Source organism: Mobula hypostoma, chromosome 2 (assembly GCF_963921235.1).
Source record: "Mobula hypostoma chromosome 2, sMobHyp1.1, whole genome shotgun sequence".
NCBI lineage: Eukaryota > Metazoa > Chordata > Chondrichthyes > Myliobatiformes > Myliobatidae > Mobula > Mobula hypostoma.
In genome coordinates, this window is record NC_086098.1 from 37289159 (window position 1) to 37314663 (window position 25505).

Genomic DNA, 25505 nt, shown 5'->3' on the forward strand with positions numbered 1-25505 from the left:
AAGAATGGGCAAAGAAGTGGCAAATGAAATACAATGTTGGAAAGTGTATGGTTATGCACTTTGGCAGAAGAAATAAATGGGCAGACTATTATTTAAATGGGGAACGAACTCAAAGTTCGGATGTGCAACGGGACTTGGGAATCCTCATAAAGGATACCCTTAAAGTTAACCTCCAGGTTGAGTCAGTGGTGACGAAGGCGAATGCAATGTTGGCATTCATTTCTAGAGGAATAGAGTATAGGAGTAGGGATGTGATGTTGAGGCTCTATAAGGCGCTGGTGAGACCTCACTTGGAGTACTGTGGGCAGTTTTGGTCTCCTTATTTAAGAGAGGATGTGCTGACGTTGGAGAGGGTACAGAGAAGGTTCACTAGAATGATTCCGGGAATGAGAGGGTTAACATATGAGGAACATTTGTCCACTCTTGGACTGTATTCCTTTGAGTTTAGAAGAATGAGGGGAGACCTCATAGAAACATTTCGAATGTTGAAAGGCATGGACAGAGTTGATGTGGCAAAGTTGTTTCCCATGATGGGGGAGTCTAGTACGAGAGGGCATGACTTAAGGATTGAAGGGTGCCCATTCAGAACAGAAATGCGAAGAAATTTTTTTAGCCAGAGGGTGGTGAATCTATAGAATTTGTTGCCACGGGCAACAGTGGAGGCCAAGTCATTGGGTGTATTTAAGGCAGAGATTGATAGGTATCTGAGTAGCCAGGGCATCAAAGGTTATGGTGAGAAGGCGGGGGAGTGGGACTAAATGGGAGAATGGACCAGCTCGTGATAAAATGGTGGAGCAGACTCAATGGGCCGAATGGCCTACTTCTGCTCCTTTGTCTTATGGTCTTATATGCTGCTACTTTGATCAGCACCACTTTGGTTAGGATCTGAGTAGAGTAACAACTGACAACTATTTGTATCAGAATGGAGGGGGCACATTTAATAAGACTTCAAGAAGGCCTAATTAAACTAGTGAACACTGCAACACTTAGCCTATTTGAATCAACGTTGAGTAGAATGACTAGCAGTTCATTGGAAGCTACTTAAACACAGCACCCAAATATTGTAGCCTCTACCAATCCTCGTAAGGGAGTCTTCGCTCTCACAACTGGTCCTCTATCATACTCCAAACGTTGACTGGCCTGGAGTTGGCCAATTTCTACTTAGGTGCTTGCTCAAATATAACTTGTCACTTGTTTGCCAGTTGCAGGTACAGTAATTAAGGCCCAAGCCTCAAAATGGCTTGGGTGTCACAGTCACAGAAATGAGAGAGCAGTGGGCAGATAGCTTGGAAGCAGCAGGATGGCAGCAGAGTACAGGATAATATGCAGTCAGAGGTAAAACTCAGCTCTATGGAACATCTGTAATTTATGTGATTAATATAGTTTATCAACAATTGGTTGTCAGTGCTTGTAATGAGAATAAAAAGTAATTCAAGAAGTATTAATTTCCTAGAAAAAAAAATCAGCAAAAACACGTTTCAACACATCTGGCTAAGCCACCGAAACATTTCTGCATTCTGTTTTTAAGAGCTGTGTTATCTTTGGCAGTTTCATAAATCTTTCTTGGAACAGTTTAATCTCTTATTTGAGATGAGGAATTCCAGGGCAGATTTATTCTATTATAAAATAAAACTAGTGGGTGGATCAAAGTGTTTTATTTCAAACTGCTGGTGAACCACTGTTCGTCAATTTCTCTCCCACATAAATTTGAAAACAAACCAGAAAATATCCTACAGGCTAGGCAGGATCCACAGAAAGTGAGAGAGTTAATATTTTAGGTAGATTATATATTCAAAAGGAAAAGTCTGACCTTTTCTCTCTCTCTCTCTCTCCTCCCCAACATTTTTCAGTCTTACTTGAAAGTTTTAAAATTGAAATATTGTTCAACTGGGAACCAATATAGATTAGCAAACATTAGCCTTATCATATTCTATTTAAAACACTGCATATTATATGCACCTGCTCATCCAGCATCCTAGAGGAGGAAGCAGTTGCAGCAAACTTTTAAAGAGTTTGACAAAGCCCCTCAGAAAACCCAGCAGTGATTGTTCCTGACTTCACCAGCACCATCACAGCTCAGTATTCATGATCTGCAAGAACTCCAAGTCAATAATTGAACATGGGTAAGGAGAAGGTGGCACACTACCGTGGCTTAGGCACATACATACAGCTCGGGTGCCCAAGACTTCTGCACAGTACTGTAGTAATTTTATTTATTGCACTGTACTGCTGCCACTAAAACAGGTTTCATGAGATATGTGAGTGATGATAAACCTGATTCTGATATGGGTCTCTACTGTGGACCATTGAGTGGGAAGGGGGCAGGGAGAGATGAATCATGGTTCAGAAGGAGCAAGGAGCACCGGGGACAGCCCATAATGATCAATAAATCAATTGTTTGGAATCAAATGACCTTGGGTGTGTAGAGATAGAGACAGACAAGGAAGCATACAAAGCATACAGGAGTAGTGGAAAGAGTGAGGAGTTAAGTTTCTGTGTGTCAACGTCTCTGAAGATCTATCCTGTGTCCAACATATTGACGCAATTACAAAGAAGCCACAACAGCGGTTATACTTCATTAGGAGTTTGAGGATACTTGGTATGTCACCAAAGACTCATGGAAATTCCACAGATGTACCATGGAGAGCACTCTAAATGGTTGCATCACCAACTGGCATGGAAGAACCATTGCGCAGGATTAGGAAAAGTTGCAGAAAGTTGCAACCTCAGCCAGTTCCATCATGGGCACCTTCAAAAGGTAATGCCTCAAAAACGTGGCATCCATAATTAAGGACGCCTTTCACCCAGGACATGCCCTCTTCTCATTGCTATCATCGAGGAGGAGGTACAGGAGCCTGAAAACACATACTCAGTGTTTCAGGAATAACTTCTTCTCATCCGCCATCAGTTTTCCGAATGGACAGTCAACCCAAAAACACTGCTTCATTTTTTTTTGCTCTCTTTTTGCAATAATTGAATTTTTTATATATACTTATTGTAATTTAAAGTATTTTTATTATTTTGTATTGCAGACAACAAATTTCACAACACATGCCAGTGATTCTGATTAAATTATATTTGTGCCGGTGTTATTTGAGTTCAATAGGAAATAGGATTAGTAATCATCTGTACAAATAACATCAAATAACGCTGCACTATCACAAACTTTCTTCCATTCCTTAGGTCAGTTTGGAATTCTAACTCAAGTGTGTGTGACTGGGTGGAAGTAGGTTGATGATAAAGCAGTCCAAAAGAGAAATGATCAATCAATTGGTTGCAGTGCTCTGAATAGCAGCAGAAACCCAAGTGAAGCAATATAATTAGTCACCCAGTTTGGTTTTCCACTGATATACTGGATTTACAGAATGAGATTTCAAGAATCACCAAGGAAATTCTACCCCATTATCAATGAAACAATTCAGACTTCCAGAACTAAAAAATATTAAGTTTAATCAAAATCATACGCCATTCAGCGACTGTAAATGTTTTCATTGTGAGACAAAATAACTTAGTGACTTTGCGGAGGCAACCCAAAACAATTAAGACACTGATTATGACAGTTCTATGTGTAAGCTGCCAGCATTTACACCAACTATGTGACCTCAAGTCTGAATATTAAGATTACCTACAATATTTAGTTTGGAATACAGATGAAAAGGCAACTGTTGGTTATCTCAGTTTCTTGAAGAGTACAAACATATTTACTTAAAGGGATGAACAGTCATTAGACAAGTGCCATGCATGTAGTTACTAGTCGTCAAGCTGAATTTGTGCCAAATGTTTGTTAGTGCAGATTATTTACTATGTTTATATTTGATAAGAAGTCACATATTATCATAATGAATTTTCTGGAAATTCACACCACTTTGTCAACCTCTCCTCCCTGCAGTACCTCAGCAAGAATTAGGAGCAACTGAGTGCAGTTATTGCTGAGAAATAGTTGGAGTAGGTGCCTGAGCTGTTAACATGCATCCATAAATTATTTCTTTATACAATCCATGGTTATTGCTGTTGACCGAGGCGTCAAGGTCGTTGGGCCAATGAATGGAGATTCCTTACTACCCTGCACTTTGCACGTCTCAGTCATATCATAATTTATCAGTGGTTGCCACATCACCTGGATGTTGCAGTACGTTTCCTTGACCTTAAAGAATGCATTTCCATCCGTGGGGTGGGGGGGGGGGAGGCAGCAGAACGCACACATCATTAATGAAGAACATCAGTGCAGTTTTCACCTTGAGGATATCCCGTGACCCTCAACCCTTCCAATGTACTCCCTGTAATAACGTCCCATTTGATACAACCTCATTGGTTCCAGATGGCCACCAGTGCAATCTCCCAGACCGTGCCTTCACGCCGAGAGGACAAATGTGTGATACATACACACACAATGGCTCAGAAGCCGTGGTTTGTCTGGCTCCTTGCACAGCAGCCATAAGGTGAGGACAAGATTAAAAACTCACTGAAATAAAACTTGCCTCAGTTTTTGGGACTAGAGAGTCCATTTGAGTGAAGCCCTCACCAATGAAACCAAATATGGGGCCTTTCCTAAAGGAGTTGCACAAAGCTATCTCAAATAAATGGGTGCCATGAACAGCTTCTTGAAGCATTTCATATTGATGGCATCAAAGTCACCAGGTTGTGGTCACTAAGGCACATTGCCCTGTTTTTCCCTTGGGTACCATGGCAATAAAGTAGGTGGAAACCTCAGCATGAAGCCAGGAAAGGTTAAAAGCTGGGTTGGCACCACAGCGTAGTGGTTTGCTCAATGCTTTACATTACCAGCAACCTGGGTTCAATCCCCGCTGCTGTCTGCAAGGAGTTTGTAGGTTCTCCCCGTGACCACGTGGGTTTCCTCCGGGTGCTCCGGTTTCCTCCCACAGTCCAAAGACGTACTGGTTGGTATGTTAATTAGTCATTGCAAATTGTGATTAGATGCAGATTAAATTGGGGGATTGCCGAGCAGCATGGCTCAAAGGGTGGGAAGGGTCTATTCTGCGTCTATCAATCAATATCTAGATAAATAAACAAATAGATTAAAGAAAATGTCCGTAAGTACCCCTACCAGCTGATCTGCACAGGAACTAAATACATGCAGCCAGCAACACCATCTGGGCCACAAACACAGAATACTGGAGGAGCTTAGCAGGAGGGAAATGAACAGATAGCGTTGCAGGTTGAGATCTTTCATCAAGAATTAGGGTCCAATTGGCGTGAGGAGAGAGAGCAGCGCGTCGCGCGTGCGCAGCCCTCCGGTGGAAAATGATATCGTATCTGTTAAATAGGGGCCGTGGACAATTCTGATTTGATGGAGACAGACGTCAAAGCACAGAGGAACATCTGGAGAAATTTCTGAAACGCCAGTTCGCTGCTGTTGTTACTGCACGGTCGGGAATCTTCCGGAGGGAAGTCCTCAAAATCACCGGCTTTTCCTGCTGTTGGCGACTGAGATTGAGGTCGAATCGGTCGGATAGAGATGGCGCTCAGTACTCGGTGTCGGAGAGCTGATCAGAGGCTCGAAGTTTTCGGATGACTCAGAGTCGGATTGTGATCGGCATGGCAGGGAGAGTTTTTCTTCCTTCTCCCGTCTGCGTGAGATGTGGGACATTTGAGAGACTTTTAACTTTTTACTGTGCTCATGGACTTCTTCATCAAGTTATGGTATTGTTGTACTGTTGTAACTATATGTTATAATTATGTGGTTTTGTTAGTTTTTTCAGTCTTGGTCTGTCCTGTGTTTTGTGATATCACACCGGAAGAAATATTGTATCATTCCTTAATGCATGCATTACTAAATGACAATAAAAGAGGACTGCGTGCCTTCATAATCTAAACTAAACAATGGCTGGTTAGCAAATACTGTATAGACAACGTCACCAGCGATATCATCTGTGTATTCCCGAATCAGATGAACACCATATCAGCCTGTCAGAGCCGGGGATGCTGCTTACAGATCCAGTGACGCTACAGCATACAGTGATGCCAGGTCAACCCTTAAAAGAGGCATTAAAACTGCCAAGTACAGATATAAACAACAGATATGAACACACTTGAGTCACACCACCAAACCCCGACGCGTGTGGGAAGGCATCAGGTCCACCACTGACTACAAAATGAAAGACCTCTTGCCCTGCAAACAGTGATAGCACACCAGCAGTGCAGCTGAACGTTTTCTTTGCTCGGTTTGACAGGACCAACGACGAAGCAGTGATGAAGACCTTGACACCGAAGAGGACACAGCTCTGAACTGAGCACATGAGGTGAGACGTACTCTCCGCAGTATCGACACACGCAGCGCAGCTGAACCAGACACCGGACCCAGATGGGTCCTCAAGAGTCTACGCTGACCAGCAGGCAGAGGATTTTACTGAAATCTCTAATTTCTCTCTATCCCTTGCTGTGGTCCCTGCATGCTTCATCATACCATTTCCAAAGCAGACACAGTAAGGTGTCTCACTGACTACACACTGGTTGCACTCACCCCTTAGCTGCTCAGTACCTGGAGAGACTGGCTACGCCCCGCATTAAGAACGCCATCCCGGCTACTCTGGACCAGCGCCAGTTTGCCTACAAGGCAAACAGACCAACTGATGACACCATCTCCATTGCTCTCCACATTGTATTACAACAGGTGGAGCACAGGGACACTTACGCCAAAATGCTTTTTAATTGACAATAGATTCGTCCTTCAACACTGTACTACCCAACTAGTTGACAGTTCACCTACACAACCTGGGACTCAATTCATCAATTTGCAGCTGGATTGTGGACTTTCTTACCAATCACACCCAGACTGTCCAAGAATAGCGAAGTACTCATCAGCCTCCCTGACCCTGAACATCAGTGCACCGCGGGGATGTGTCCTGAGCTCACTCCGTTACCCTCGTTTCACCCACAACTGTGTGTCTGCCTACGCCACCAACTCTAACATCAAATATGCAAGTGCACCAGAGTGACTGGATTAATTACAAATAAAAACAAAACAGCATAAGAACATAAGAAGTAGGAGCAGGAGTCGGCCATCTGGCCTGTCGAGCCTGCTCCGCCATTTAATAAGGTCATGGCTGATCTGACCATGGTCTCATCTCCCCCGACCTGTCTTTGCCCCATAACCCTTAATTCCCCTACTATGCAAAAATCTGTCCAACCTTGCCTTAAATATATTTACTGAGGTAGCCTCCACTGCTTCATTGGGCAGAGATTCTCTGGGAGAAGTAGTTCCTCCTCATTTCCACCCTCAGTCTACTCCCCTGGATCTTGAGGCTATGTCCCCCAGTTCCAGTCTCACCTACCAGTGGAAAGAGCTTTCCTGCCTCTATCTTATCTATCCCTTCCATAATTTTATATAAAATCTCCTATCATTCTCTCCTCATAGTCTAAATCCCTGTAGACATAGGGACAGACAGACAGAGAGGAGGTGCAGAAATTGTCTGAGTGGTGCAAAAACCATAACCTTTCATTCAACATCAGAAAAATCAAATAAATGATTATTGATTTCAGGAAATCAAGGTGGTATGAACAAGCTCCGTTACTCATAAATGGTGAAGCAGTGAAAAGGGTCTCCAGTTTTAATCTCTTGGGAGTGAACATCGCAGAAGAGATCTCTTGGACCACTAACGCCTCCTTGATAGCAGGGAAAGCCAAGCAGCACCTACTTGGGAGTTTAAAGAGGGCAAATCTGCCCCAAAAGCTGCTGGTAAACCATTACGCTTATGTAATTGAGAGCATACTGATCTACTGCATTACAGCATGGTACATCAGCTGCAACAAAATAGAGCAAAAAAACACTTTAATGAGTGATCAGTTCTGCACAGAACGTCATTGGGATACCAGATATGGAAACCATCTACAACTTATGATGGGCTCGCAAAATCGTGATGGACTCAGTCCACCCCAGTAATCCAACTGTTCAATCTCCTACCATTGACAGGGGATAGAAATATTTCTGTGTGGACATCCAGACTGAAAAACAGCCTCTTTCCCCCTCAGGGCTGTTATGCAACTGAGCAATGCCCTCCACCCACCCATTGTCCATAGGCACTATGGACAATACCCGGGCATAATTCTTAATGATATTTCATATTTAATCATTGTATTTTATAATATGGGCATGTGCCACTCTTGAATGAGGCAGCCACAGTTTCTTTTAATTTTAGAGCAGTATGTTTTTAATTCAGTTGTAATTTAGATGTCACTCTAGATAACTCAAGACACTATTTTGAAATTTATTCATTGTGTTTGAATTGCCAGGATGCTGTTTTACACTGAATGGAGCAGCTCTGCAATCTCATTGTCCTCAGCAATGACAACAAAGCTGTAATTAACTAACTAACTCATCTGGTACTCAATTTTGGTCTAGGGGGGTATTACCTCTTGGCCTCTCTGATAGCTTTACGAAGGACTTATCCTGATTTTGTATAAAGTTCAAGCTTACCAGATATGAACCCTGCAGCCCTGGACTTCAATAGGGAGTGGATCTCCAGGTTCATCCATGGCTTCTCGTTTGGGAACACCTATGCTGTTCCCTTTGGCACACAGTTCTCAACATACTTGTTGATAAAATCCGTGACAGTGGTGACGTATTCATCTAGGCTGGCCATAGAGTCTTTGAACATAGATCAGGCTATCAATTCTGAGCAATGTCTCTGGGGCAAAGAGTAAAACAAATGCTTCTCAGAAAGACCAAAGCAGATGGCTCCTCAGAGAACCACAGGATTTCACCCATGCTTTGATTAGAGAGTGTACTACTTGAACCAAAGCAGGTGTAAGATTGGTAGATTTCCCTCTCAGTGTTTTCATGATAACATTGCATGTTTCTTCACCAAATCTTTGCTGGTGACATGATCAGGTTTTTGAATTTAATGATACACACTTTTGGATTTGAACAGTACAAACCTGAACTATGATCCCATAGCCTCTAAAATGCTGCAATAACTAGACCTTGAGACTAATAATAGCAAAAATTTAGGCAGATCAATCATGGCCTGACCAAAAGAGCAGACTGAACATAATTAGGCCTTCAGTACAAGGGATGTTGGTCTCGGAAAAGATGCTGATGCTAGCACATTTAAAGTACCAAATATGGCTGCACTATTTGTAGACACATGTACTTAGAGTATTTATATCTTTAAGAACTGTATACCAAGTGGTACAATTTTTGAGACATTGTTGTGTCAGCCTCTGCAGTCAGCTGTGTCTTCAACACTCTTGTTATTTACCCTGCTGTAAAACAGGGGTTTCCAGCTGACACTTTGCTTAATGATAGCCCATGGCGTAAAAAAAAAGTTGGAAACTCCTGCTGTAAAGCAATATAAAGGAATTTGTGAACATTTTACTGATGACAGGTTTGGGGTGTTGCTCCTAAGGAAATGACAAGGCAGCAATCAGGAGTGTAAGTTAGAAAATAATGGTGTTTTGGTTAAAGTCCAACAACGTCACTGGGCAACTCACTTAGTCATGGCCCCGGAATTAATTATGTGAGGTCACCAAGAAGAGAACTGTTGATGATGAACAATCACCACTGCCAACCTCACAGATTTATAGTCAGATCCAGTAAACCAGATCCATTTCAAAATGTCGACTGGGGAGGTAAATCTTCCCAACCACTGTGGCCATATGCGGTTGAAATCACCACAAATACTCTTTAGTACAAATGTAGATAAAATATTGCATAGGAGATGTCTGTGTGACCACTGGCATGGTGATCTAAAGTTCTGGAAGTATTGGCAATATTGCATCACCATGCATGACTAAAATGGAACAAATGTGCATCTTGGGAGCAAGAAATTGTTTACTGAGGCTCCCAGATTTATCAGAATGGGTGGAATATGTCTGGGATGTACTGTTGATGGCATTGGATATGGAGAACTAGACTTATTGAATGTGATTCTTTTCAAAACATTTACCAGCTTTGACCATCATAGAGTTACCTTCACTTTCCTGGTATAGTGGTGATATGTTACAAGACCCTATAAACTATGTGCAGCAAAGATTAGCAGCAAACCTCTCCTGCTTCATTACATCTGACAGAAATAGTGTGGTATTATGTGGGTTATTGCATCAGGGGATGAGATGCCAGTTGGCTACATTTCTGCTTGCTCACCACCAAGGAAAAATTTGTTGTACAAATTGAAAAGTAAATATTAGTCACAAGTTCTGGGGTCACTTGATCGTTGAGGTTTCCAATTTCACTCTGCTTAAATATTATAAACTATTGACATCCATAATTAAGACAAAGTTGACTAATCTAAAATATAAGCTACAACCTGAAGGCCTGTCTTACTGTTGAATAATAGACATTTAAGCAGAATACTGTGGCTTATGTGCCATTATCAGACATCCCACCTCTCCTGGAAGATCCAGGAGTCTCCCGCATATTAATAGTGGTTCCCTGATGCCCACAAATTGCATACTATATCACGGAAATCAATTTTTTGAGAGCGAGCGTGCGAGAGAAAGCAAGCGAGAGCGTGAGAAAGTGAGAGAGAAAGCATGCGAGAGCGAGCGAGACAGAGAGAAAGCAAGCAAGAGCACGAGAGTGACCACGAGAGACAGAGCGAGCGATAGAGCGAGAGCGCGCCATGGCAGAGTGTTCCAAAAAAAAGAAAATATAAAACGTACAGTACATCACCCCAGACTACACTGAAGTGTACCCCTGCCTAATAGGGGTCAAAAATAATGACAGTGTTGCTCGCTGCACTGTTTGCAACAGTGACTTTTCTATTGCCCATGGTGGGTTAAGACTGTAAAAGACACGTTGAGGTGAGTTTAACAGGTGTCATTCATTCATTAGCATAGCTAACGTTATTTAAACTAGCTGGCTAGCTGCTAAGGAGCTACTGTATTGCAGGCATCCCACCTCTCCCGGAAGTCTCCCGCAAATTGATGGTGCTACCTCCCTGAAATGAGTTTTTGCAGGGTGGGATGTCTGCATTATGTGCCATCGTGGATGCTGAATGAAGTGGTGGCAACTAATTTTAACTTCGAGGTGTTGGAGATGAGCTTCCAATTATAGCCGACAGGGCTACATGTACAGTTGTTATTTTGTAGCAAATGTTCAAGTGTATTGTCAGGATGGAATGGATTTAAGTTTGGAGAAGCTGGCCGGAGCTCTGGATTTGTCAGAGCTACTTAAAGTGGTTGAGTAGTTACAACAGAAATGCATACTGAAGGCCAACTTTGGGAAAGACTCCAAAGGAAAATATTAATAAAAAGGTAACACACACAAAATGCTGGAGGAACTCAGCAAGTCAGGCAGCATCTATATAGAGAGGCATAAAGAGCCAACCTTTTGGGCCAAGACCCTTTATCAGTCCAAATGAAGGGTCTCTGCCCAAAATGTCAGCTCTTTATTCCTCTTCATAGATGCTGCCTGACCTGCTGAGTTTCCTCAACACTTATGCATCTTATTCTGGATTTCCAGCATCTTCAGAATTTCTTGAGGTTATTGGTAACATGGTCCTGTAACAAACTCTATCACTGAAGTACTTGGCAATTTATGTATTTATGAGAAACTGGCAGTTAAACAGTAAAAACAAATAAGTAACTAACTATCAACTAGTTATGGTTCTCTGCCACTAGATGGTATGCCTCTGCAAACATTCATTATATTTGGGCACAGAGTCAAACAAATAGTCAAAAATCAAGGTGTACTCTAATCATTTCAAAATTAAAGTCATGGATAATTGAAGTCAAGGGACACCTCAAATATTGGGTCAAAAAAACTGAAAACTTCGGGCTGAACATTTAAGTAGTATTTTGAAATTTAGAAATAGAATTTTGTAGAAATTTTGGCTTAGTTTTAAATTACCTTATTATTAAATTTGTTTCAAAATTGTCCTTGCTATCTGATTGATTTATTGATATTCAGACCCAAGGTTTCATTGATTATGTATGTAATTTTTGCCTTTAGTAACAATTCTTTTGAAGGAATTACAAGCATAAATATTTCCATATCATAAAATGCATTACTGTTATCACTGCCCAACTGCCTTACAGTTTGGTACTCTTTAATAAAAGGAAATTGCTGAAAACATTTTGATTCATGGAATTATGTACGGTGTCTTAAAGGTTTCAGCACACTTCCTCCTTTAAATTTCACTTTCTCATTCCTTGATCACACTTTTGTGGCACCAATCTCTCCAGCACAGTTCCCTGATCCTTCCTTGCAGTTCACCAAAATCTCACCATCTTCAAAACAAATAGCATCAATGCTTGATTTTAGAGATACGTAAAAATAAATAGGTTAAAAACATTTACGAAATAACACAAAACTAAGGTTGTTATACTTATTGGAGCAATTTTGAAAGCATGTTGAGTGAGTCTCAAGAATGAAATAGATTATCTCTTAATGTGACAATCTTATCCCCCTTTTGCGCATGACCAAAGGTCAAAGGTTCATTTTAACATCGAAGTCTGTACACAGAATACAACTCTGAAATTCGTCTTCTCCAGATAGCCATGAAATACAGAAAAAACATGGAAGTCATTGAAAAAGACATCAACACCCCCCCACCCCACATGAAAAAGAAAAGGAAACAAAATTAAATTGTGAATGTTCCAAGAACAACCTCAGATCTAACTTGTCCAACTTCCCAAACAACGTATTTAAAACCAGGAATGCATTCTAAAAACAGGATACTAAAATCTCTTTTTTAACTTCAGTAAAATTAGGATGTCACACAAGAACAGCTATTTGGGAGATCTGTTCATGAGAGGTTTAAAATCGAAAATTATCTGTTCATTAGTGTTAATTTTTTGTCTTCATGATCAGTCTATATTTATATGAAGCAGTGTCATCCATTCGTAATCCTCAAGAAAGGAATAACTATTCAAATGTAATACTTGTCCAACTTTCATGATGTGAAAGTACTTGCTGGAACTAAACCTAGAGTGATATCATGCAGATTCACAGACCTACGCCTATAAAATGTAAGAGTAAAATGGTGCCAACAGATTAACAGTTAATTACACATAATGCTCTATTTTCTTTTCTATTCATATCAATGCAGCTGTAAAGAAGGTAAGACGGGGCTATATTTCAACAGGAATTTGAACAGATTTGGTTTATCAACTAAAACACTCAAATATTTCTACAAATGTTCCATGGAGAGCATTCTGACTGGCTGCATCACCATCTGTTATGGGGGCTACTGCACATCGAAATAAGTTGCAGAAAATTAGTCAGCTCCGTCATGGGTACTAGCCTCCATAGTATCCAAAACATCTTCAAGGAGCGGCGTCCATCATTAAGAATCCCCACTACCCAGGGCACGGCCTCTTCACACTGTTACCATCGGGAAGGACGTACACACTCAGCAATTCACTATCAGATTCTTCCCCTCCGCCATCAGATTTCAAAATGGACATTGAACCCCTGAACATCACTTCACTACTTTGTTTTTTCTGCACCACTGATTTTAACTGAACTATTTAATATATATATATATAGATACACACACACATATACATACACTATATGTAACTCAGTTTTTTCTCTACTTTTATCATGCATTTCATTGTACTGCTGCCACAAAGTTAACAAATTTCACGACATACACTGTTGATATTAAAACTGATTCTGATTCTATTCACTGAAGAGATGAATAATCTTTATCTGCAATTTCTAAAAACATATCTTAGCTATTCTTGTATCTTACTTGATATTTTTCATTCTGTAAAATAATGCACACTGTATGATATTTTCCTGAGCTAATGAATGCCGAGATGTAGCTGTCTGGGATGTTTATCCACAAGTGTTTTCAGAGCGCTTGAAGCCAGTAGCCAAGCATTCTTGCACAGATTGAGTTGGCTCACTGGAGTGTGGCAATACCTACACAGATTTGGACACCATGATCTTTTAATCACCATCCTGTTTTCCCAGCAATCTGTTCAAAAATGTAATCTAATTCACTCCAACTAATTACAAGTTTATGGTAAATAACCCACTAATTAGATGTTCAAAGCAATAATTTGTCATTAATAAAACAGCTTAAACAACGATGAAGTGGCTGCCTTCACATTGAAGTAAATTGCGTGGACTATCTGGATCTCTGTCTCTGCTGTGGCACCTGGAAACGAGAACTGTTTCTGACAACTAATACTTCACAAGTTAATTGGGCTGCGAACTTTCTGACACACATTGATTACTGTGGACCTCCACCGCTCCACTTCTGTAAGCTGTAATCACTGTTTGATTGCTGTATCTTGGTTACAGAATTCAGAAGGAATGCTTGGCAACAACTGTTGCCAAGGGCCGATATGACTTTATTTTCTGGTTGTCATGTCAGAACTACCTAATCATGTACATGGAACATTTTGTGAAAGGCTGAGTCCACTTTATACTGGTATATATCATTTGAATTTAGAAAATAAATGACTGAACCAGCTTACATCAGAAAGTCGCCGAATAGTAATGGATGCCAGCTCACAAAGCCTGATGTAGCTTTACACAGCAGTCAATGCCTTACATTGGCAAACCAAAGAAAAATTTGAAGGCCCCTAGTGGTTTAGTTTAATTAAAATAACAGAGATCAGTAAATGAAAAACAAAGACCCGTAGAGCACTGTAAGGGACTTCTCTTCCAATTTCACTGTAGTTCCAAAATTTAACCCTTTATTAGCTTTTTCCCCTCCCTGTCCTCATATCACAATAAACTTACTGATCCTGTAAACAGCTGCCCCAATGGGTGTTGTAGTGTACAAGTTTGTAATCATGCCCATAAGGACAGTGTCACACAATATGACCCTGGAACATACATTCACTAGATACTATTCTTTAGTTGAATCCTAGCTTCAGTAAAGATTTCCTGTCATTAGTTTAGCTGCCATTACACACAGCAATACAAAACAGCCTACTGAACTAAAAATTGAAAACACTGGAAAAACTCAGCAAGTCAGACGGGGTCTGTGAAAGGGGAAACATTTCAGGTTGACGGCCCTTCTTCACGCAGACAATGTATCGACAGTGAGAGTGGGAAGTTGCTGCTCGAGGAAAACTGAACTTAAGATTTTCTCATTGGAGAGATAGGTACTTCGTGGACCTTGAGAGATACGTGCAGCTTAACCAATCACCTTGTCTGGGCTGTGGAGGAGGAGGAGTGTTACTGATTCTGAACGATATTTTCTAGGAAGAAACAAAAGAGAGACAAGGTAATGTGTGAGAAGGGCTGAAGACATAAAGAATCTATCAAAGGCCAATCTACTAAGTATCATGAACAATGGACAGATATGTTTTTAAAGGAACCTTTAATCTTTCTGGACATTTTAATATGACGCAGCTGGAGATTTGAGAGATACAAGTCTGAAACATGCAGGCAGAAACCAAAGGAAACAGATGGCGAATATGTGGTCAGTCTGGATACTGGTAAAAAGATGCAACTGGAAAATCTTTTCAGATCTTCATTGTGAGACTGGAGGGTTTGTGAACTAGGGGATTAAATAACTCAAAGTAATTTAATATGGTGGATTTAACATTCCAATGAGCACTTAAAATAGTCACTAGCATGAAGGTAGCATTTAAGTCACATAAGCAGGTTCACTCAGGGCATACCTCCAAGATGCAAGCTGGTCAAGCCCAAAGTGATGATGAGAGCAACATTGTCTTCTTTGTGGCCAAGTCACATGGATGCTACTAGTTGGCTCCCTGTGAAACTCACCTGTGCATAAGACAGGAGAGCTGTAGGATATGTGGTGCTAAAAGTAGAAATCTGTGCTATGAGAGGCGCCTAATCTTTAAATGCTTTTAAAGGTAGCTTGGTGCTACGATTGTTGCAGGATAAAGTGGGTAGGAAGTAGCTCTCAGTAAAGATAGGTCCCTGCATACCTTAGGTGCAATGGCCATTCAACAACATTGATCCAATGGGACTGCACACACACAGCAAAATCAAATAATGAAGTAATACTATCATTTTGATACCCGAGGAAAATAATATGAACCATACATTTAAGACCACCTTGTTGATCAAGAAAGACATGATAAATTGTTAGATTGTTGGTAGAGATGAAATCGATACATCTTCTATAGTCTCTGTATCCATCTCCTGAGTAAATACAGATGCAAAAATTCACTCTTTTGGCTCCACAGATGGATTACAATTCCAATCTTCCAGAGGACTAATTTTGTCCCTTGCAATCCTTTTGCTCTTAACATATCCGTAAAATGCTTTAGGATTCTCCTTCAACTTGCGTACAAGGACAACCTCATGCACTCTTTTAACCCTCCTGATTTCTTTCTTAAGTGTTCTCTTGAACAGCATGAAAATCCAGAAGTTACTTAAGCTTCAAGGATGTATTGGCCCTACCCAAAGAGGTAACTGGTCAGGTGGGTCAGGAAATACCAAAGAATCACTACCTAGTGAACACTGGCAGATCTGCTTTGTATAAAATGGAAGTTTAATGGTTACCCTACAACTACCTGTAACAGAGACAGAGATTACAATCCAAGATAACTGTGTTGCTCTCTGTGAGGAAAACAGACATTGAAAATAGAAAATATTGCATAGAAAAATGCATTGAAAATAGTGCAGATGAAACTTGAAGATAATCCATCAGAAAAGAAATATGTAACCAGGTTTTAATGGAGACATAAATAATTAGTCCATGCATACACATAACTTCTACTCTGAAGGACTATCTGTAAGCCGACTTCTTCATGAGTTAGAAACACCCATTTTCCATCCCTCCTCATATCACTTTGCTATACATACACACTCTACAAATCTTTCATTTCACTGAATAATCACCCTAATACTATCAATAATTAAACAAATGGAATATATCGAATCTGTAATGAACCTAATGAAATCTGCTCATCAGACATTACCACGGACAAGTATATCATCAAGCATAACACTGCCAAAGCGAGAACAGTCAAAGACTGCACAGTTTGACTAGTCTCTGAGATGGCTCATTCTTTTGCCAAAGATGTAATAAAATGATTATTTGACTTTTAGTTTCAGTAGTTAAGTGTGACATCATGAATGTCAGGCAGGGAATGCTCTGCCTCTAGAATCACCACTCGTTTCGTATGCAGTTCGTTTTGTACAATTATTACTTCCTGTGGGGTTAATTCAGATTTCGACTTGGTACACACATGGTCGAAAGATATCCATCTCCATCCACTCTTTATTTGCCCTTAAAACAGCAATATCTCTGAGTCTTAAGCTTTCTCAAAATTGGTAAATGTTGACTGTTTACCGTTGACTGCTATTAAGCTATCACCGCACCACGAGTTCACTCTAGCCCACTCTAGTCCACAACATAGCTATGTTGTATATGTGTATTAACATTTTTAACAGCTATTGTGAGAATAATTAATAATATTAGTATATTCAAGTGTGCAATGATTCTGTACTGAACCTAACATGTTTTACTTAACTTACTGCAGTTTCAAAAAGTTTTCTCATTAAAATTCCTGAAGACAGCTTCCTGCTCAGGTAATTTTGAGAAGGTGCTTAACTGCCTGGCTAGCTTTGTACACAACACACTTTGAGGGCCGTACATTTCCCATGAGGTGGTCAGATAGTGGATTAGCCAATACATGTTACAGTCTATAAATGAAAAGTCATGTGACATCATGAAGAAAACAGTAGTGAGTGGGATCAAGATGTTTCCAGATGGGTGTTCAATGAGGGCAGACAATATTAAGCATGGTTATACTTTCAGAAACACAAAGAACACACTGGAAGCATTCAAGAGCCATGAGGTTGCAATGTTGACTGTTTAGCCATCTGACAGCAAGGGCTGGGCAGATATCCTACCCCAGTCCTCTACCTGCTGGTTCAACACTCAAATGGACTGTATAAGTTCATGGTGGCTTCTTCAACAAAACAAACATTCAAGAACTATTGAACATTAGACACAGTTTTAAAACATTTTCAATGTTATTTAAAATATTCCTCTCCATTGAAATAAACGAAATTATTGAACTGGCAGCACTCGGTCTGCAAAGTTGTTTTGGGGAAAATCGGCAGTAGCATCTCTTAGAAAGTTCAGACTTCTGCTTTGCCTGTGTGGGTGCCCTGAACATCCTTACAGGTTGGTGAAATGTCAGCGTTTCTCAGAAAAATCCAGGGCAAAATATATCCCAAAACTTTTAAAAAGAGTGTAGCTAACAAAATGTAACACCAACCTACAAAATCAGATATTAGGACCAGGATCAATGTACTTCCAATATAAAGGAAAATCAGCTGGTTGTGTTATGAGTGTTTGATCTGCTTCCGATTCTCTCTCCTCCCCCTACAACACACACGCACACACACACACACAAAAACAATCACTGCTCATAGCTCCATCCCTTGATCCTAAATTCTCACCAGATTTTGAATTTGCTCCAGAGTGATTCTTGGAATCTATTCCTCCTTTCACAATCACAGAGTGATTGCAGTATGAAAGGAGACAATTTGCCCTTCTAGTTTGCTACTGACCCTATAACAAGAGCAATCCAGCTAGTCCCACTACCCACTCCTTCCTCTTAGCCCTACAAATTCTTTCCAGTCATTCTTCTTTTAAAACTACAATTGAATCTGCTTCCCCTACTATTTTGGCAGTGCTTTTCACGTCCCCAATCACTCACTGTGTGGAAAAAGTATTTCCTTGTGTCACTTTCGGTTCTTTTGCATTCTACATCATTTTGTTCTTCACTTTTGGGGACAGTTTCAGTCTATCTACTCTTGATGACTTTAGATACTTCTGCCACTCTTGCAAAATTCTCCAAGGAAGTCAACTTCTTCATTCCAAGCACATAATTAAACTTGCCGTATCTGGAACTGCTCTAGGTAAGTCCCTTCAACCAACTCCACCCCCCCCACCCAAAAAGCCCTTGTACCTTCTCTGAAGAGTGGCACCCAGAAAAGTACACAATGCTGTAGTTGTAACGGAACCAGAATTTTATAACATTATTCATCATTTCCTTTCTCTAGCAATCCATGCCTTTCTTAATAAAGTCCAGCACCCTGCATGACTTTTGTGCAGTTTCTCATGGCTGTCTGCCACTTTCAGTGAACTGTACAAATATATTCCCAAGACCTCTCCGTTTTTGTACCACTTTTGGAACTGTGTTGTCTAGTTAATGTTGCTTCTTTACATTCTTCCTATTGAAAATAACAATTGTGAATCTCTTAGCATTCAATTTCATTTGCCACTTATCTGCTTCAAGCTTTTCTCCAGAAAGCTCAGATCAATGTGACAAGCGGGATACCACAGGGACAAATGGGCCTCAGCTTTCCATTATATTTATATATATTAATGATTGTGTTTGGTCAAAGAAATGAAAGCATAAACTATTTTCAAAGTGGAGAGAAAATTCAAATATCTGAGGTGCGAAGGAACTTGGGAGTCCTCACACAGGATTCCCCGAAGGTTCATTTACAGGTTTAGTTTGTGGTGAGGAAGGCAAATGCAATGTTAGCATTCATTTCAAGAGGACTGGAATATAAAAGCAAGGATGTAAAGCTAAGGCTTTATAAAGCACAGGTGAGGCCACACTTGGAGTATTGTGAGGAGTTTTGGGCCCTTAACCAAGAATGGATGTGTTGACATTGGAAAGGGTTCAAAGGAGGTTCATGAAAATTACTCTGGGAGTGAAAGACTTATCATATGAGAAGCGTTTGATGGCTCTGGGCCTGTATTCACAGGAATTCAGAAGCATAAGGTGGGGAGATCTCATTGAAATCTATCAAACCTTGAAAGGCCTTGATAGCATAGATGTGGAGAGGATGTTTCCTCTAGTGGGAGAGTCCAAGACCAGAGGACACGGCCTCAGAATAGAGGGGTGCCCGTTTAGAACGGAGGTGATGAGGAATTTCTTTGGCCAGAGTGTGATGAATCTGCAGAATTCGTTGCACAGGCAGCTATAGCAGGCCAAGTCACTGGGTATATTTAAGGCAGAAGTTGATAGATTCTTGATTAGTCAGGGCATGAAGGAATACGGGGAGAGGGCAGGAGATTGGGGCTGAGAGGGAAATGGATCAGCCATGATGAAATGGCAGAGCAGACTCATTGGGCCAAATGGCCTAATTCTGCTCCTATATCTTATGGTCTTATAAATTTGGCTTAATTTAATGTAACATTTCCAAGTTTGCATACAATACATAGTTGGGATGGGAGGGGGCAAGACAGGTAGTGGTGAGAAAGTATTGGTAATGAGGGGGATACAAAGAAGTCCCAATGTGAATTAGGTAAATTAGGTGAGTGGCCAAGAGCATGGCCGATGTAATTTATTATGTATAAATATGAGGTTATCCACTTTGATTCTAACAAAAAGATTATTATCTGAATAGCAATAAATTGGAAAAGGAAAGGTGCAACAAGAGCTGAGTGATATTGTACACTGAACCCAAACATTCAGGTGCATCAAACTGTTAGGCGGGCAAATGATCGATTGGCTTTCATTGCAAGAAGATATAACTACAGGTGCAAAACTATCTTACTGCAGCTCTACAAGTCCTTAGTGAGATCCTATCTACACTTGTGTGTGTAATTTTACTAACCTTATCTGAGGAAAGGATGGTCACCATGGTGTGAGCACAACAAAGTTATATGAGATTGATTCCTTTATGACAAGGCTGATATTTGAACTTGGTTCTAAACTCACTGGAGAATTAAAGGGGATCTCATAAAAACCTACAAAATTCTGATAGGACGAGACTGATTAGATACAGGGAGGATGTTCCCAGTGGTTTAAGGGTCAGTAACTAGAAGTCACAGCTTCAGGTCATGGGATATGTCATTTAGAACCAAAACCAAATTAATTTCTTCAACCGGTGAGAATTTCATTGAAGAAAACCAAGACCACCAAGATGATAAGTATTATCAAGAAGGAATTATATATATTTAGAAATGCCAAAGTTTCAAGCAATGTGGGGTGAAGGCAGGATTTTCAAGCATAACCACACTGAATGGTAGAGGAGACCAAAAGAGTCAAATAGCCTCCTCTGTTTCTGCTATTTATGTGTCCTCAAGACACCCTATTTGAGGCAAAATGGACCAGCTCTAGCACATCCTGCAGTCAATACCGAAATGGTCTGATTATCTGATCATCCAACCTTGTGCCGAATAGACCATATACAATTTTATCCCAATTCTTTTATTTTGTATGTAATATGAAGAAGGGATAAATGGCCGCCAGTTGCCAGGAAACAAAAAAATATCCACTGCTGCCTGATTTGGCCCCATGAAGGAGCCCTGGACAAAGTTCAGACATATGTACATAAAGCTCATTCAACCACCTGAATTGTGGTGGAATTTGCAATTAGCATGCTCACAGAGATCCTGAGGTCTGGACAACAACTTTTTCTTTTTTATTGATGTGTTAATTTAAAAAAAAATAAATGTAGAGAACAATTTCCTGTGGTAAGTGGCAGAAGTCATAAATTAGCAAAATAAATGAGAGCCAGGTCAAAGGAAATTTTGAACTCCTTGACTGATTCTGAATGAAACTCTAGCTATATTAAAAAGGACATTCAGTTTTGGGATTTGAGAGATGATTTTTCAGTCTTTAAAATTATTGGATGGAAATAAGGTGGTGTAGGTTTGTTTGTTCTGCTATGGACAGAGAGAATCAGTCCTTTTTCCATCTCCTCAATGATAATCTTTTACATCATCTAATAGTTTTTGTACTGCAACTAATAAGTAATCTAATCCATTAACCAGATCACTGTGAGTGGAGAATCTCTCTTCCTTTCCTATCCTGCTAGCTCTCCATCTGTTCTCTTTACATATATGTACTTCCTGGCCTGCTATATATTTTTCAATATGTTTAATTTTTATTCTCATTTTCAGCACACCTTCAATTTTGTGAATTTCTCTCTTTTAAAAACAAACTGGAGTTTTGCTGTGATAAAAGAAAAGAAATAGTAATTCAGATATGAAACTCAAAGTGAGGTGAAGATAGGTGTTACAAGTTTAAAAGTATAGCATCATTATGATCATAATTATTTATTACTTCTCTTCCATAAATATAATGTAAACAAAACCTGCTGTAGATTACTCAAAAAAATAACCTTAGTAAATGGTTAATCTGGTTAGAGGCAGAACCAGTAATTCACACAGAGACAGCAGTGAATTAATGTTTTCAATAAATTTTAGAATGGAGAATTGAAACAATACGCTGAAAGTGTGGAAAGACAAGGCTCAAAAGGAGGCCAACAACGCCTTGAAAATATAAAGATTTTCAGATATTATACAAAATACAAGTTAGGTGCCTCATATGTTCAGCTGTTTAAGTCCTCAAGTAAAGCCATATTAGTAAAGGATAAGAAATGCCTATTAACCATGAGGTGGAAGTTCATTCCTCAGCATACAGCTTCATAACTTGAGGATCCCATTGCACGGTTGGGTCTCCCTGTGGGCAAGCTTCATTACAAGCTGCACTCTGAGAATTCAGTCCTGTAGAAAAGTAGTAACAAATGTGGAAAGAGCAGATTTCCAAAGTTTGTATTGAAGGTAAAAGGTGTACTTCAATACAAACTTTTCTACGTCTGTCAGTTAGTTGGCACAGTCTGAGAAGATAGAATATTCAATAGCATCATAACCACACCCATGCTTCATAATGTTGGGGACAGACAGAATTTCAGTACGGGGTGACACTTTATATGTGCATGCCCAGGGTCTGTGCACAGGATGAGGCAGCCATATGCTGGGGTTTCTAGAAGGAAGTCTGCACATTGTCTCATAATCCATTTCAATTTGCAGGTGAAATGAAAGACAGCTCAGGTGACTGATTAAGACAAGAACAAGCTATGCATGCAATAGCAAAAGCACCTTACACCTAATAATTAGGCTCTTTCCCACAATCAAGAGAGTATCCTGTTCCCATAATCAAAGTTTCTTCTTTATTTTGGCTACAGGCTCCACTCAGTTCTTGGTACATTCCCTGGCTCCTCCAAACTATAATCCCAGCGTCTTTGGATATCTGGGAGATAACAGTGCGGGAAACTCAGGTTAACCAGTTGGCAAAAAACCTCACATTGTCCATATTTCAGAATGACTTGAAGTTTGGCTCAAACTGATGACAAATGCTCATTAATCTACAGACCAGAAATAGAACCAAGCAGGTCCACTGGAGTGAAGTTTAAACTTAAGTACCTCCACTTCTTGAGGTTATTACACCTTCCTATATTCACTTCCCTCTGATGGATACAGGGGGATACATAGAGTTGACGTGGATAGGCTTTTTCCATTGAGAATGGGGGAGATTCAAACAAGAGGACATGAGTTAAGAGTTAAAAGGGTAAAAATTAAGGGGTAACATGAGGGGGAAGTTCTTTACTCAGAGAGTGGTAGCTGTGTGGAATGAGCTTCCAGCAGAAGTGGTTGAGACAGGTTCGATGTTGTCATTTAAAGTTAAATTGGATAGATATATGGACAGGAAAGGAATGGAGGGTTATGGGCTGAGTGCAGGTCGGTGGGACTAGGTAAGAGTAAGAGTTCAGCACGGACTAGAAGGGCCGAGATGGTCTGTTTCCGTGCTGTAATTGTTATATGGTTATAAAAAGACAGGATACAGCTCACAAGTAGAATCAGACTTGTATGACATGGAATTCATTGTTTTGCACCTGTACAGTGCTAATAAATAGATAGATAAATAAATAGTGCAATAAAAGGGAATAAGGAGGTAGAGTTCATGGGTCATGGACTGTTCAGAAATCTGACTGTGGAGAGAAAGAAACTGTTCCTAAATAGTTGGGTGTGTGTTTTCAGGCTCCAAGATCAGAGCAGGACAGTGTTAAATGAGCAGTCTTTCCATTTCCCACCTATTAGCTACTGGCATACGTGCAGGACAAGTGTATTCAATTGCACTTCAGTTCCCAAACTTCTTCAGGGAACATATCCATCATGTATGAAGATGAAAGGAGGCTGCAGATGCTCGAATCTGGTCTTGGTCCTGAATCTGGCCCTAATGCAGTCTTAAACTGAAATGCTGACAAGCTCCTTTTGCCTCCACAAACGCTATTTGATCCACTGTGTTCTGTTTTATATATCCATTATGTATATGTGCAATATTCTCTCAAAGGTCTTCTGCTGGTTTAGATATATTGGCACTTATAACTATATGTAGCACAAAACTTAACGGACCTTCCCACCGAGTACAACACAGATCTGATCTGCATGAATCTCCTGTCTCAGTGCAGAACTGATTCAACTGGTGATGCTCTCAAAACTTTGTGACGTGCATTAACAGAAAGGAGGGTAGACAATTTCCCTCGCCCCTTTCTGCTTGCAGATGAGGGTGAAGATCTCCAGCTTGATGGATTCTGATACTCTGCCTGTGTACAATGTACTGCTGAAAACACTCACCCAGCAAATCCAGACTTCAACCCAGCAAAAAAAAAACACAATATTAACCCACCTCGACTGCCTCAGCTACCTAACCCAAGGCCACGAGCTTCAGGTTCATTGTAAGATTAAGAGACATTTCTCTCTCATGTAGATGGTTTTGCAATGATTTTTCCAATGCCAGTTCGATGCCCACCTTAACCAGCATGGGCTCATAACCCGAGGAAATACATTCTCTATTTCCATCATGCCATTATGCTCCTGCTCATTTATGACCAATACTTCACTTTAGGTACTTACTAAGTTGGAACCATGGGCATCATAATAAATCTGCACAGTGCTTGAAACAAAGGGATTGCTTTCCACAGGAAACTGCAAGAAGTATTGGCATACCATCACTTCGAGTAACTCAATCAAATAGGAGGAAATTGAAATATGACAACAAAGGACTAGTAAAAATGGCACTGTAATAGAATCTATTTCAAGAAGTTGCAACCAAAAGTCTTGAATCTGTTTTTCATTCATCTTACACTCAGTTTTTGTGATTTTTTTCTATTGAAAGCTGTGGCTCAATTAGTACTACTCTCATTCAATGAGTCAGAACATTACAAGTTTGATTTATTACTGAGATTTGAGTAAAAAATCCAGGCAAGCACTCTGGTGGAAAACTAAGGGAACACTGGGTCGCATTCAAAAGAGAATATCTCAGAAGATGCAATCTGCACTCTCAAGTGGATGCAAAAAAATACCTAAAAAAAGTTTCAAAGAAGAATTTATGAGTTAACCAGAATGCTCTGGCTGATATTTAAACTTCAGTCAAAATCCACAGGAGTAGGTTCTGGTCATCATTACTTGAGTGTTTATTAGACCTAGCTAAATACTGTACCACACTGCAATAATGGCTACACTTCAAAGTCGCTTCATAGGCAGAAAGGGACTTTAGGACATTCTGAAAGAGATGTGAAACTCTATTTTAATGAAAGAGCTATTTTTCTATTTAATAAGAGTTGATAATTTATCTTCCCTGTGCTATAGATTTCAGAAATACATTCAACAGGTCAGCATAGTGCTTTCAATATCTCAACACATGAAATATGTTCAGAAGTATTAGGAAATGTGAATTTTTTCCCCCAGAGTACTTTGGGTTATGTACCATTTTTGTATTATATTAAATTTGTGTCAATCAGCAGACATTAGATAACTTTACGAGTTCTTTTATTTTCCTTAAAA